Source organism: Hyla sarda, chromosome 9, assembly GCF_029499605.1.
Source record: "Hyla sarda isolate aHylSar1 chromosome 9, aHylSar1.hap1, whole genome shotgun sequence".
Lineage (NCBI taxonomy): Eukaryota > Metazoa > Chordata > Amphibia > Anura > Hylidae > Hyla > Hyla sarda.
The window spans coordinates 186,099,047-186,113,244 of NC_079197.1; positions in this window are offsets into that span (position 1 = coordinate 186,099,047).

A 14,198-nucleotide genomic window follows, 5' to 3' on the forward strand; every position below is an offset into this window, starting at 1 on the left:
CAAAAAGGGGCATCGAACCTGGATCCTTGCAGGTGCCCTTTGGCCCGGATGTGAAGGGTAGGTTTGTTGGGGGGCCTCTCTCCTGTTGGAGAAGGGCTTAGCGATAGACTGCATCTGCGGATTTGCATAGCTCCTCCCACCCAGAAAATAAGACTTTGTGAAGACTCTCCATAAGCAGGAAAGGAAGAGGAAAGAGCTTGCTGGAAGAAGCCATGGCCTCAACCAGCAAGTCAACCCAGGAAGCTCAGGGCAAGGCCTGGAGGTCCAACCACAGCAAGGCAGAAGGGCAGCAGAACCCCCAACCAAGAAGCTCCAACCCTGGAGCCCTGGATGAGGCAGACTGTTGCCTTGAAGCTGAAGCCAGTGTATGGAAGGGTGCCGGACATGTCCCATGACTTGTTCTGCAAGAAGATGCTGGTGGATCAAGGCTTCTCCTCTGTGGACACCGTCGGCATTCAGACCTTCATGTCCGGGATTTTGTACATTACCTTCGCTACCATCAGCACCTGTAGAAGATACTGGGAGGTGGTAAAAGCGGCGAGTCCCGTATCCCCTTTATCTGCCCTATTCAAAGAAAGGAGAGGTGGGTGACGGTCTCAATGCAGAACCCACACACCCCAGGCAAGGACATCTCGACATTCCTGAAGCACTTCTGCACTGTGGTGAGGGAACCCACACACATCCTGAACTCTCTTGGATACTGGACCCTGCCTTAACAAGAACCCTGCCTCTCCAGATGGACTACAGCACCTGCCACCAACATTCCCCTTGGGCAACTCCACAGGACTTATCTTCTACCCAGACATGCCGCAGACCTGCAGGAGATGTGGCAAGATGGGCCACGAGGGCAAGGACTGTAAGGAAGAGCAAGACCTGCAACCTCTGCAGACTGCGGCCCACAGCTGCAAGGACTGCCCTCAGAGGGAGAGAACATGGGCATCTGTGGGACATGTATATGGCATCGATTTTAGGAACCAGGAGAGGGAAAAAGATGCTTGGTCGGTCCTCCTACTTCAAATATTTTTTTTTTTTTTTACTGGCTCCAGAAAGTTAAACAGATTTGTAAATTACTTCTATTAAAAAAAATCTAAATCCTTCCAATAATTATCAGCTGCTGAAGTTAAGTTTTTATTTTCTGTCTGGCAACAGTGCTCTCTGCTGACATCTCTGCTTGTCTCGAGAACTGCACAGAGTAGAAGAGGTTTGCTATAGGGATTTGCTTCTACTCTGAACAGTTCCAGAGACAAGCGTCATCAGAGAGCGCTTAGACAGAAGAGAACAACTCAACTTCAGCAGCTCATAAGTACTGAAGGGATTAAGATGTTTTAATAGAAGTAATTTACAAATCTGTTTAACTTTCTGGAGCCAGTAAATATCTATCTATCTAAATATATAAAAAAGTTTTTTTTTCCTGGATAATCCCTTTAATTTCTATATGGAGATTGTAGTCTTAGGATGCTTTGAATCCCACATTCTACCCTCAGAAGAATCTGTGATTTGGATCCATATTAAGCGTGTGTTCCCACCTGGCGTATACGCAGCATATTTCACGCTGCGCAAAATTTACGGCAGCAGCGGGAAATACGCTGCATATCCCTCGCTCACTATACACACAGGGCTTTCTGGCGGCAGCCCTATGTGTGTTGTGAGTTTTGGAGGCGGGGCCATGTGCCGACGTGACTGTGATGCGCGGCTCCTCCTTCAAAACTCACTACACACATAAGGCTGCAGTCGGAATGCCCTGTGTGTATAGTGAGCGAGGAATACGCAGCGTATATCCAGCTGCTGCTGTAATTTTGTGCAGTGTGAAATATGCTGCGTATACGCCAGGTGGGAACGCACCCTAAAACAACAAAATGTCATTTATAGATTTATTAAAGCTAAAATGAAAAGAGAAAAAAGACAGCAGGGAGCGCCCCTCGTGAGGACCGCTAGGGTATAATGAGGCAGTGATCAAATTAGGCTCCTTACCCTTAGGTGTTGCGCTCAGAGCACCTACAGTAGTGTTGGGAAGGTCAAAGTCCAGGGAAGCCGCCACAGGAAAGTGCCGGAGATGACGACCATCAGTCCAGTATGTAAATGGTAATAGGACAGGTGCAGAAAAACCTGCTTCCCTAGATCAAGGTGCTTGCTTCCAAAGATGTATTGGACCGTTTAATTATGTTGGTGTGGTGACCCAGTACGGGATGGTGTGTCCCTGTACATTTCTTCTGCTCTGTCAGGCAGAGTCCCTCCATGTCCCTAGGCCCCCCCTTACAGTGTGACCCCCTATTGTATATATGTTTGTATTACTAGTGTACTGCTGCTTTAAATATTATTCCATGTGCTTGTTACCCAGGAGGCACTAGTGACCAGGTGACCCCCCCCCCCAAGTGACCCATGGGATCCTTGCTTAGCTCCTCTATAAAACCAGGGGGGGCGCTTCAATCTCTCTCTTGGAGCTCTTAGCTCTTGTTCCTGAGATCCAGTGCAGTCGTCAGGAGCATTGGAGGCCTCATGCCTAAAGTCAGCCACAAAGTCAGCTCAAGTCAATTGTCAAGTCAAGTCTTCTATCTAGTCACCGTGGCCTGCACTAAAGCGTCTCTACATACTGCAAGTCCCAGAAAGCCTGTCCATGTGTCACTGGTCAGATCCTTGGGATATTGGCTTTCCTGTATAGACTGTATCACCTGTCTACCCTCAGTAAAGCTACCATTGTCAGTAACTTGGCATCGCTGTTTTCATTGCCCCCATGCCTAGCCCAGGATCCAGTGGTATTACCTTTGGGTGGTTAAGGCTAAACCATGGCCTGGTGTCACGACAAGAAGGGGTTAATAGCATCTGCCCTGCATTGAACCCCGCTATACCACATTGGCAACACGTTTCAATCCTGATCTAGGATCTCCGTCAGGCATACATAACTTACAAACCACAATAAAAATATATTCATGTTGTAGTAAACACTTCCGGGTGACAGGTAAAAACATGTGCAAAAAAATCCAATGCATGAGAAAGTGCTGTGTGCAAACCACATGAAAACGTATTGCACTCAAATCCAAGGTAATTAATAAAATATAAAAGGCACAAATAAATAATATGGCAATTACTAGATACAGTATATATATCGCTAAAATTTGGCATAGAAAAATTACAGCTATTATAAGAATGGTCAGTAGATGGCAGTGAAGATCCCTGTTGCATTTGCAGGGAAACTTTACAAAGTGGCCAATAGATGGTGATATAGTGATATTTATTCTCTGATTTTATTAATTACCTTGCATTTAAGTTCAATATGTTTACATGTGGTTTGCACACAGCACTTTCTCATTCATTTGATGTTTTTGCACACGTTTTTACCTGTCACCTGGAAGTGTTTACTACGACATGTATATATTTTATTGTGGTTTGTATGATCCTAGTTCAGAATTGAAACATGTTGCCAACATAATAAAACTGTTCAATACATCTTCTGGAGCAAGCACCTTCATCTAGGGAAGCAAGTTTTTCTTCACCATTCCTATTTCTGCTTATAGATTTATAGACTTTTATTGCTTCGCCTAAGCTAATTAAAAAAAAGAAATATTTACCAGAGTTATGTGTTGTAGTTAGATGTGGGCGGAGTGTTTACTTATCACTTCTATTTTTATGTATGTATTAATATACAGAGTAATATACCTACTGTCATGAATGGGCAGGGAAAAGGTGAAGTCCTGCACTCACCCACAACCCCTGTCCCCTTTCTATTGGCTATCCTCCCTAACTGGCGGATCCACAACCACCAAGACAGTCCCTGCCTATCTACGTGATGGGACTTCAAAATAACAAACTATGAAAATACTCTGTCACAGGTCAGGGAATTTGTCAGTAATACAAAAAATAAATGCTCACTAACAATACAGAGAGGCAAACAAACCAACAGATCAATCAGCAAGACAGAACCAAGAGAATTAGAGATATTCCAAATCAGAAAGCAAGGGGTTAATCCAGGAAATTTAGGGAGCAGATGTGTGGAGGAGATGTATAGAGGAGATGTGTGGAGGAGATGTAGGGAGGAGATGTATGGAGGAGATGAGTGGAGGAGATGTGTGGAGGAGATGTGTGGAGGAGATGTATGGAGGAGATGTGTGGAGGAGATGTGTGGAAGAGATGTGCGGAGGAGATGTAGGGAGGAGATGTGTGGAGGAGATGTAGGGAGGAGATGTGTGGAGGAGATGTAGGGAGAAGATGTGTGGAGGAGATGTATGGAGGAGATGTGTGGAGGAGATGTGTGGAGGAGATGTATGGAGGAGATGTGTGGAGGAGATGTGTGGAGGAGATGTGTGGAGGAGATGTGTGTAGGAGATGTAGGGAGGAGATGTGTGGAGGAGATGTGTGGAGGAGATGTATGGAGGAGATGTGTGGAGGAGATGTGTGGAGGAGATGTGTGGAGGAGATGTAGGGAGGAGATGTAGGGAGGAGATGTAGGGAGGAGATGTGTGGAGGAGATGTAGGGAGGAGATGTAGGGAGGAGATGCAGGGAGGAGATGTGTGGAGGAGATGTAGGGAGGAGATGTAGGGAGGAGATGTAGGGAGGAGATGTGTGGAGGAGATGTAGGGAGGAGATGTAGGGAGGAGATGTGTGGAGGAGATGTAGGGAGGAGATGTGTGGAGGAGATGTAGGGAGGAGATGTAGGGAGGAGATGTGTGGAGGAGATGTAGGGAGGAGATGTAGGGAGGAGATGCAGGGAGGAGATGCGTGGAGGAGATGTAGGGAGGAGATGCGTGGAGGAGATGTAGGGAGGAGATGCGTGGAGGAGATGTAGGGAGGAGATGTAGAGAGGAGATGTGTGGGGGAGATGGGTGGAGGAGATGGGTGGAGGAGATGGGTGGGGGAGATGGGTGGGGGAGATGTGTGGACGAGATGTGTGGAGGAGATGTAGGGAGCAAATGTGTGGAGGAGTGTCACGATGCCGGCTGGCAGGAGGTGGATCCTCTGTGCCAGAGAGGGATAGCGAGGACCGTGCTAGTGGACCGGTTCTAAGACACTACAGGTTTTCACCAGAGCCCGCCGCAAAGCGGGATGGTCTTGCTGCGGCGGTAGTGACCAGGTCGTATCCACTAGCAACGGCTCACCTCTCTGGCTGCTGAAGATAGGCGAGGTACAAGGGAGTAGGCAGAAGCAAAGTCGGACGTAGCAGAAGGTCGGGGGCAGGCGGCAAGGTTCGTAGTCAGGGGAGATAGCAGAAGTTCTGGTACACAGGGTATAAACACGCAAAGAACGCTTTCACTGGCACTAAGGCAACAAGATCCGGCAAGGGAGTGCAAGGGAGGAGACTAGATATAGCCAGGGAACAGGTGGGAACCAATTAAGCTAATTGGGCCAGGCACCAATCATTGGTGCACTGGCCCTTTAAGTCTCAGGGAGCTGGCGCGCGCGCGCCCTAGAGAGCAGAGCCGCGCGCGCCAGCACATGACCGCAGGAGACGGGAACGGGTAAGTGACCTGGGATGCGATTCGCGAGCGGGCGCGTCCCGCTGTGCGAATCGCATCCCCAACGGCGATGGCAGAGCAGCGCTCCCGGTCAGCGCTGACCGGGGAGCTGCAGGGAGAAAGACGCCGTGAGCGCTCCGGGGAGGAGCGGGGACCCGGAGCGCTAGGCGTAACAGTACCCCCCCCCTTAGGTCTCCCCTTCTCTTTATCGGGTAACTGCCTCCCCTGGGATGAGGACACCGGGAAAGGATGGAGGGATTCCTCAACGGCAGGCAGAACCGCAGGAGTAGGAATGGGGAGAGAGGGCAGAGGGCGAGACCTGGCACGGGGCAGTGTGACACCAGGACGAGGGCCATGAGGGGACACAGAAGCTTGCCTGATGGAACTGGGAGGGGGGGAGGGGCATTTCCTGTGGCAGGCAGAGTCCTTAATGACCTTAGGGGGACCGGATACAGGAGGAACCACAGGGTCACGGCAGGGAGTACTGGGAACCGGTTGAAGGCAGTCCTTGGAACAAGAGGGGCCCCAACTCTTGATCTCCCCAGTGGACCAATCCAGGGTTGGGGAATGGTGTTGAAGCCAGGGTAGTCCAAGGAGAACTTCAGAAGAGCAATTAGGAAGGACAAAAAATATAATCTCCTCGTGATGAGGTCTGATGCACATTAGGAGGGGCTCCGTGCGGTAACGCACGGTGCAATCCAACCTGGCTCCGTTGACCGCGGAAATGTGGAGAGGCTTGACAAGACGGGTCACCGGAATGCGGAATTTATTCGCAAAGGACTCCCGAATAAAATTGCCAGAAGCTCCAGAGTCCAGGCAGGCCACGGCTGAGAGGGGAGAGCTGGCAGAAGTGGAAATCCGAACAGGTACCGTGAGACGTGGAGAAGCCGACTTGGCATCAAGAGACGCCACACCCACGAGAGCTGAGTGCGAGCGTGCGTTTCCCAGACGTGGAGGACGGATTGGGCAATCCACCAAAAAATGTTCAGTACTGGCACAGTACAGACAAAGATTCTCTTCCTTACGGCGATTCCTCTCTTCCAGGGTCAGGCGAGACCGATCCACTTGCATGGCCTCCTCGGCGGGAGGCCTAGGCGCAGATTGCAGTGGAGACTGTGGGAGAGGTGTCCAGAGATCTAAGTCTTTTTCCTGGCGGAGCTCTTGATGCCTCTCAGAAAAACGCATGTCAATGCGAGTGGCTAGATGAATGAGTTCATGCAGGTTAGCAGGAGTCTCTCGTGCGGCCAGAACATCTTTAATGTTGCTGGATAGGCCTTTTTTAAAGGTCGCGCAGAGAGCCTCATTATTCCAGGATAGTTCAGAAGCAAGAGTACGGAATTGTATGGCGTACTCGCCAACGGAGGAATTACCCTGGACCAGGTTCAGCAGGGCAGTCTCAGCAGAAGAGGCTCGGGCAGGTTCCTCAAAGACACTTCGAATTTCCGAGAAGAAGGAGTGTACAGAGGCAGTGACGGGGTCATTGCGGTCCCAGAGCGGTGTGGCCCATGACAGGGCTTTTCCAGACAGAAGGCTGACTACGAAAGCCACCTTAGACCTTTCAGTAGGAAACTGGTCCGACATCATCTCCAAGTGCAGGGAACATTGCGAAAGAAAGCCACGGCAAAACTTAGAGTCCCCATTAAATTTGTCCGGCAAGGACAGGCGGAGGCTAGGAGTGGCCACTCGCTGCGGAGGAGGTGCAGGAGCTGGCGGAGGAGATGATTGCTGATGAAGTTGCGACTGAAGTTGGTGCACAATGGTGGACATTTCCGACATCTGGTGGGTTAGATGGGCGATCTGTCGGGCTTGCTGGGCGACCACCGTGGTGATATCAGAGGCAACTGGCAGGGGAACCTCAGCGGGATCCATGGCCGGATCTACTGTCACGATGCCGGCTGGCAGGAGGTGGATCCTCTGTGCCAGAGAGGGATAGCGAGGACCGTGCTAGTGGACCGGTTCTAAGACACTACAGGTTTTCACCAGAGCCCGCCGCAAAGCGGGATGGTCTTGCTGCGGCGGTAGTGACCAGGTCGTATCCACTAGCAACGGCTCACCTCTCTGGCTGCTGAAGATAGGCGAGGTACAAGGGAGTAGGCAGAAGCAAAGTCGGACGTAGCAGAAGGTCGGGGGCAGGCGGCAAGGTTCGTAGTCAGGGGAGATAGCAGAAGTTCTGGTACACAGGGTATAAACACGCAAAGAACGCTTTCACTGGCACTAAGGCAACAAGATCCGGCAAGGGAGTGCAAGGGAGGAGACTAGATATAGCCAGGGAACAGGTGGGAACCAATTAAGCTAATTGGGCCAGGCACCAATCATTGGTGCACTGGCCCTTTAAGTCTCAGGGAGCTGGCGCGCGCGCGCCCTAGAGAGCGGAGCCGCGCGCGCCAGCACATGACCGCAGGAGACGGGAACGGGTAAGTGACCTGGGATGCGATTCGCGAGCGGGCGCGTCCCGCTGTGCGAATCGCATCCCCAACGGCCATGGCAGAGCAGCGCTCCCGGTCAGCGCTGACCGGGGAGCTGCAGGGAGAAAGACGCCGTGAGCGCTCCGGGGAGGAGCGGGGACCCGGAGCGCTAGGCGTAACAAGGAGATGTAGGGAGGAGATGTGTGGAGGAGATGCGTGGAGGAGATGCGTGGAGGAGATGTAGGGAGGAGATGCGTGGAAGTGATGCGTAGAGGAGATGCGTGGAGGAGATGCGTGGTGGAGGTGCGTGGTGGAGGTGGGTGGAGGAGATGCTTGGTGGAGGTGCGTGGTGGAGATGCGTGGAGGAGATGCGTGGTGGAGGTGGGTGGAGGAGATGCGTGGAGGAGATGCGTGGAGGAGATGCGTGGTGGAGGTGCGTGGTGCGTTGTGGAGGTGCATGGTGGAGATGTGTGGAGGAGGTGCGTGGAGGAGATGCGTGGTGGAAGTGCGTGGTGGAGATGCGTGGTGGAGGTGCGTGGAGGAGGTGCGTGGAGGAGGTGCGTGGTGGAGGTGCGTGGTGGAGATGCGTGGTGGAGGTGCGTGGTGGAGGTGCGTGGTGCATGGTGGAGATGCGTGGTGGAGGTGCGTGGTGGAGATGCGTGGTGGAGGTGCGTGGTGGAGGTGCGTGGTGCATGGTGGAGATGCGTGGTGGAGGTGCGTGGTGGAGATGCGTGGTGGAGGTGCGTGGAGGAGGTGCGTGGAGGAGGTGCGTGGAGAAGATGCATTGTGGAGGTGATGTATGGAGAAGGTACAGGGAGATGCTGATGCTCTTATTTCTATATGTAGAGTCTCCAGTCTGGGACAAATAAACATCTTGTGCAGGATTAAAGAATTCCTTATCGCCGGCAGCTTGTGCTCATATGGAGATCCATCAGCTCCTCCTGGATAGATTCCTGCAGACTCCTACACTCCACGTATCGTGAGATTATTTCTATGTCCCTGGGGCATTAAAAAACATTAGCAGCAATACCTGACAGCGCGGTGATGGGGTCTCCGGGGAGCGTTCTAGGGAATTATTATATTTACTCTGCTCAGCCTTTATTTAGAAGATCTGTCTACAGCGCAGCGGAGCGCAGCCTACAGCCCCCCAAAACATACATACACATACAGCGGGGCAAAAAAGTATTTAGTCAGCCACCAATTGTGCAAGTTCTCCCACTTAAAACGATGAGAGGCTATCATTTTCATCATAGGTTATAAGCTCAACTATTAGAGACATTGTCACATATGGGCAGGGAAGGAGTGCACACTATTCTCACCCACTCCCCTATCCCTGCCAACTTACGTACCTGCCCTAGGCAACAGATCCATAACCACGGTGACCGTCCCTCCCTAGACAAGTGAGGGACCTAATTGTCAAATTAATAAAATACATTAATACAGACTCAGGTCAAGGAACAGTAGGGTACAGACAGACTAACAAAGCAAAACTTACCACACGATAAGTCCACTATCCGTGTCAAAAGCCAGGAGTTTGTCAGAGTAAAAAAAATCACTAATACCAGAGAGAAGAGTCAGAGAGCGGAGCCAAAGGGTCAAAATGCCAAATACAACAGATACAGTAGAAAGCTAGTTAGGAGTACAAAACTGAGCTCTTTAGCAGGCAAATTGGGAGTAGACTGCCAGCTTAAATAGGTCCAGACCCTCAATCAAGGTCAGCTGACCATTCTCAGCAGACAGGCGTAACCAAAGCAACAAAACAATACAAAAGCTCTCAGTGCAAGTTAATCCTTTGGTTCCTTACAGACATAATCTGTAATCTGTAATAATCCATAAAATCACATTGTCTGATTTTTAAAGATTTTTTTTGCAAATTATGGTGGAAAATAAGTATTTGATCAATAACAAAAGTTCATCCCAATACTTTGTTATATCCCTTTGTTGGTAATGACAGAGGTCAAATGTTTTCTGTCTTCACAAGGTTCTCACACACTGTTGCTGGTATTTTGGCCCATTCCTCCATGCAGATCTCCTCTAGAGCAGTGATGTTTTGGGGCTATCGCTGGGCAACACAGACTTTTAACTCCCTCCAAATTGTTTCTATGGGGTTGAGATCTGGAGACTGGCTAGGCTACTCCAGGACCTTGAAATACTTCTTACAAAGCCACTCCTTCATTGCCCGGGGTTTGTGTTTGGAATCATTGTCATGCTGAAAGACCCAGCCACATTTCATCTTCAATGCCCTTGCTGATGGAAGGAGGTTTTCACTCAAAATATCACGATACATGGCCCCATTCATTCTTTCCTTTACACTGATCAGTCGTCCTGGTCCCTTAGCAGAATAACAGCCTCAAAGCAAGATGTTTCCAACCCCATGCTTCATAGTAGGTATGGTGTTCTTTGGATGTAACTCAGCATCCTTTCTCCTCCAAACACAAGTTGAGTTTTTATCAAAAAGTTCTACTTTGGTTTCATCTGACCATATGACATTCTCCCAATACTATTCTGGATCATCCAAATGCTCTCTAGCAAACTTCAGACGGGCCCGGACATGTACTGGGTTAAGTAGGGGGACATGTCTGGCACTGCATGATTTGATTCCTTGGCGGCATAGTGTGTTACTGATGGTAGCCTTTGTTACATGTCCCACATGTGGTTCTGGGATTTTTGCTCACCATCCATGTGATCATTGTTACGCCGAGCGCTCCGGGTCCCCGCTCCTCCCCGGAGCGCTCGCTTCACTCTCCCCGCTGCAGCGCTCCGGTCACATCCTCTGACCCGGGGCGCTGCGATTCCGCTGCCAGCCGGGATGCGATTCGCGATGCGGGTAGCGCCCGCTCGCGATGCGCACCCCGGCTCCCGTACCTGACTCGCTCTCCGTCTGTCCTGTCCCGGCGCGCGCGGCCCCGCTCCCTAGGGCGCGCGCGCGCCGGGTCTCTGCGATTTAAAGGGCCACTGCGCCGCTGATTGGCGCAGTGGTTCCAATTAGTGTGTTCACCTGTGCACTTCCCTATATCACCTCACTTCCCCTGCACTCCCTTGCCGGATCTTGTTGCCATTGTGCCAGTGAAAGCGTTCCTTGTGTGTTCCTAGCCTGTGTTCCAGACCTTCTGCCGTTGCCCCTGACTACGATCCTTGCTGCCTGCCCCGACCTTCTGCTACGTCCGACCTTGCTTCTGCCTACTCCCTTGTACCGCGCCTATCTTCAGCAGCCAGAGAGGTTGAGCCGTTGCTAGTGGATACGACCTGGTCACTACCGCCGCAGCAAGACCATCCCGCTTTGCGGCGGGCTCTGGTGAAAACCAGTAGTGGCTTAGAACCGGTCCACTAGCACGGTCCACGCCAATCCCTCTCTGGCACAGAGGATCCACTACCTGCCAGCCGGCATCGTGACAGTAGATCCGGCCATGGATCCCGCTGAAGTTCCTCTGCCAGTTGTCGCTGACCTCACCACGGTGGTCGCCCAGCAGTCACAACAGATAGCGCAACAAGGCCAACAGCTGTCTCAACTGACCGTTATGCTACAACAGTTACTACCACAGCTTCAGCAGTCATCTCCTCCGCCAGCTCCTGCACCTCCTCCGCAGCGAGTGGCCGCTCCTGGGCTACGCCTATCCTTGCCGGATAAATTTGATGGGGACTCTAAGTTTTGCCGTGGCTTTCTTTCCCAATGTTCCCTGCATCTGGAGATGATGTCGGACCTGTTTCCCACTGAAAGGTCTAAGGTGGCTTTCGTAGTCAGCCTTCTGTCCGGAAAAGCCCTGTCATGGGCCACACCGCTCTGGGACCGCAACGACCCCGTCACTGCCTCTGTACACTCCTTCTTCTCGGAAATCCGAAGTGTCTTTGAGGAACCTGCCCGAGCCTCTTCTGCTGAGACTGCCCTGTTGAACCTGGTCCAGGGTAATTCTTCCGTTGGCGAGTATGCCGTACAATTCCGTACTCTTGCTTCAGAATTGTCCTGGAATAATGAGGCCCTCTGCGCGACCTTCAAAAAAGGCCTATCCAGCAACATTAAAGATGTTCTGGCCGCACGAGAAATTCCTGCTAATCTACATGAACTTATTCACCTAGCCACTCGCATTGACATGCGTTTTTCCGAAAGGCGTCAGGAACTCCGCCAAGATATGGACTCTGTTCGCACGAGGCGTTTCTTCTCCTCGGCTCCTCTCTCCTCTGGTCCCCTGCAATCTGTTCCTGTGCCTCCCGCCGTGGAGGCTATGCAGGTCGACCGGTCTCGCCTGACACCTCAAGAGAGGACACGACGCCGTATGGAGAACCTCTGCCTGTACTGTGCTAGTACCGAACACTTCCTGAGGGATTGTCCTATCCGTCCTCCCCGCCTGGAAAGACGTACGCTGACTCCGCACAAAAGTGAGACAGTCCTTGATGTCTACTCTGCTTCTCCACGTCTTACTGTGCCTGTGCGGATGTCTGCCTCTGCCTTCTCCTTCTCTACTGTGGCCTTCTTGGACTCTGGATCTGCAGGAAATTTTATTTTGGCCTCTCTCGTCAACAGGTTCAACATCCCGGTGACCAGTCTCGCCAGACCCCTCTACATCAATTGTGTAAATAATGAAAGATTGGACTGTACCATACGTTTCCGCACGGAGCCCCTTCTTATGAGCATCGGATCTCATCACGAGAGGATTGAACTTTTGGTCCTCCCCAATTGCACCTCGGAAATTCTCCTTGGACTTCCCTGGCTTCAACTTCATTCCCCAACCCTGGATTGGTCCACTGGGGAGATCAAGAGTTGGGGGTCCTCTTGTTCCAAGAACTGTCTAAAACCGGTTCCCAGTAACCCTTGCCGTAACTCTGTGGTTCCTCCAGTAACCGGTCTTCCTAAGGCCTATATGGACTTCGCGGATGTTTTCTGCAAAAAACAAGCTGAGACTCTACCTCCTCACAGGCCTTATGATTGTCCTATCGACCTCCTCCCGGGCACTACTCCACCCCGGGGCAGAATTTATCCTCTCTCTGCCCCAGAGACTCTTGCCATGTCTGAATACGTCCAGGAGAATCTAAAAAAGGGCTTTATCCGTAAATCCTCCTCTCCTGCCGGAGCCGGATTTTTCTTTGTGTCCAAAAAAGATGGCTCCCTACGTCCTTGCATTGACTACCGCGGTCTTAATAAAATCACGGTTAAGAACCGCTACCCCTTACCCCTCATCTCTGAACTCTTTGATCGCCTCCAAGGTGCCCACATCTTTACTAAATTGGACTTAAGAGGCGCCTATAACCTCATCCGCATCAGAGAGGGGGATGAGTGGAAAACGGCATTTAACACCAGAGATGGACACTTTGAGTATCTGGTCATGCCCTTTGGCCTGTGCAACGCCCCTGCCGTCTTCCAAGACTTTGTCAATGAAATTTTTCGTGATCTGTTATACTCCTGTGTTGTTGTATATCTGGACGATATCCTAATTTTTTCTGCCAATCTAGAAGAACACCGCCAGCATGTCCGTATGGTTCTTCAGAGACTTCGTGACAATCAACTCTATGCCAAAATTGAGAAATGTCTGTTTGAATGCCAATCTCTTCCTTTTCTAGGATATTTGGTCTCTGGCCAGGGACTACAGATGGATCCAGACAAACTCTCTGCCGTCTTAGATTGGCCACGCCCCTCCGGACTCCGTGCTATCCAACGCTTTTTGGGGTTCGCCAATTATTACAGGCAATTTATTCCACATTTTTCTACCATTGTGGCTCCTATCGTGGCTTTAACCAAAAAAAATGCTGATCCCAAGTCCTGGCCTCCTCAAGCAGAAGACGCCTTTAAACGACTCAAGTCTGCCTTTTCTTCGGCTCCCGTCCTCTCCAGACCTGACCCTTCCAAACCCTTCCTATTGGAGGTTGATGCCTCCTCAGTGGGAGCTGGAGCTGTTCTTCTACAAAAAAATTCTTCCGGGCATGCTGTCACTTGTGGTTTTTTCTCTAGGACCTTCTCTCCAGCGGAGAGGAACTACTCCATCGGGGATCGAGAGCTTCTAGCCATTAAATTAGCACTTGAGGAATGGAGGCATCTGCTGGAGGGATCAAGTTTTCCTGTTATTATCTACACCGACCACAAGAACCTCTCCTACCTCCAGTCTGCCCAACGGCTGAATCCTCGCCAGGCCCGGTGGTCTCTGTTCTTTGCCCGATTTAATTTTGAGATTCACTTTCGTCCTGCCGATAAGAACATTAGGGCCGATGCTCTCTCTCGTTCCTCGGATGCCTCAGAAGTTGAACTCTCTCCGCAACACATCATTCCACCGGACTGCCTGATCTCCACTTCTCCTGCCTCCATCAGGCAGACTCCTCCAGGAAAGACCTTTGTTTCTCCACGCCAACGCCTCGGAA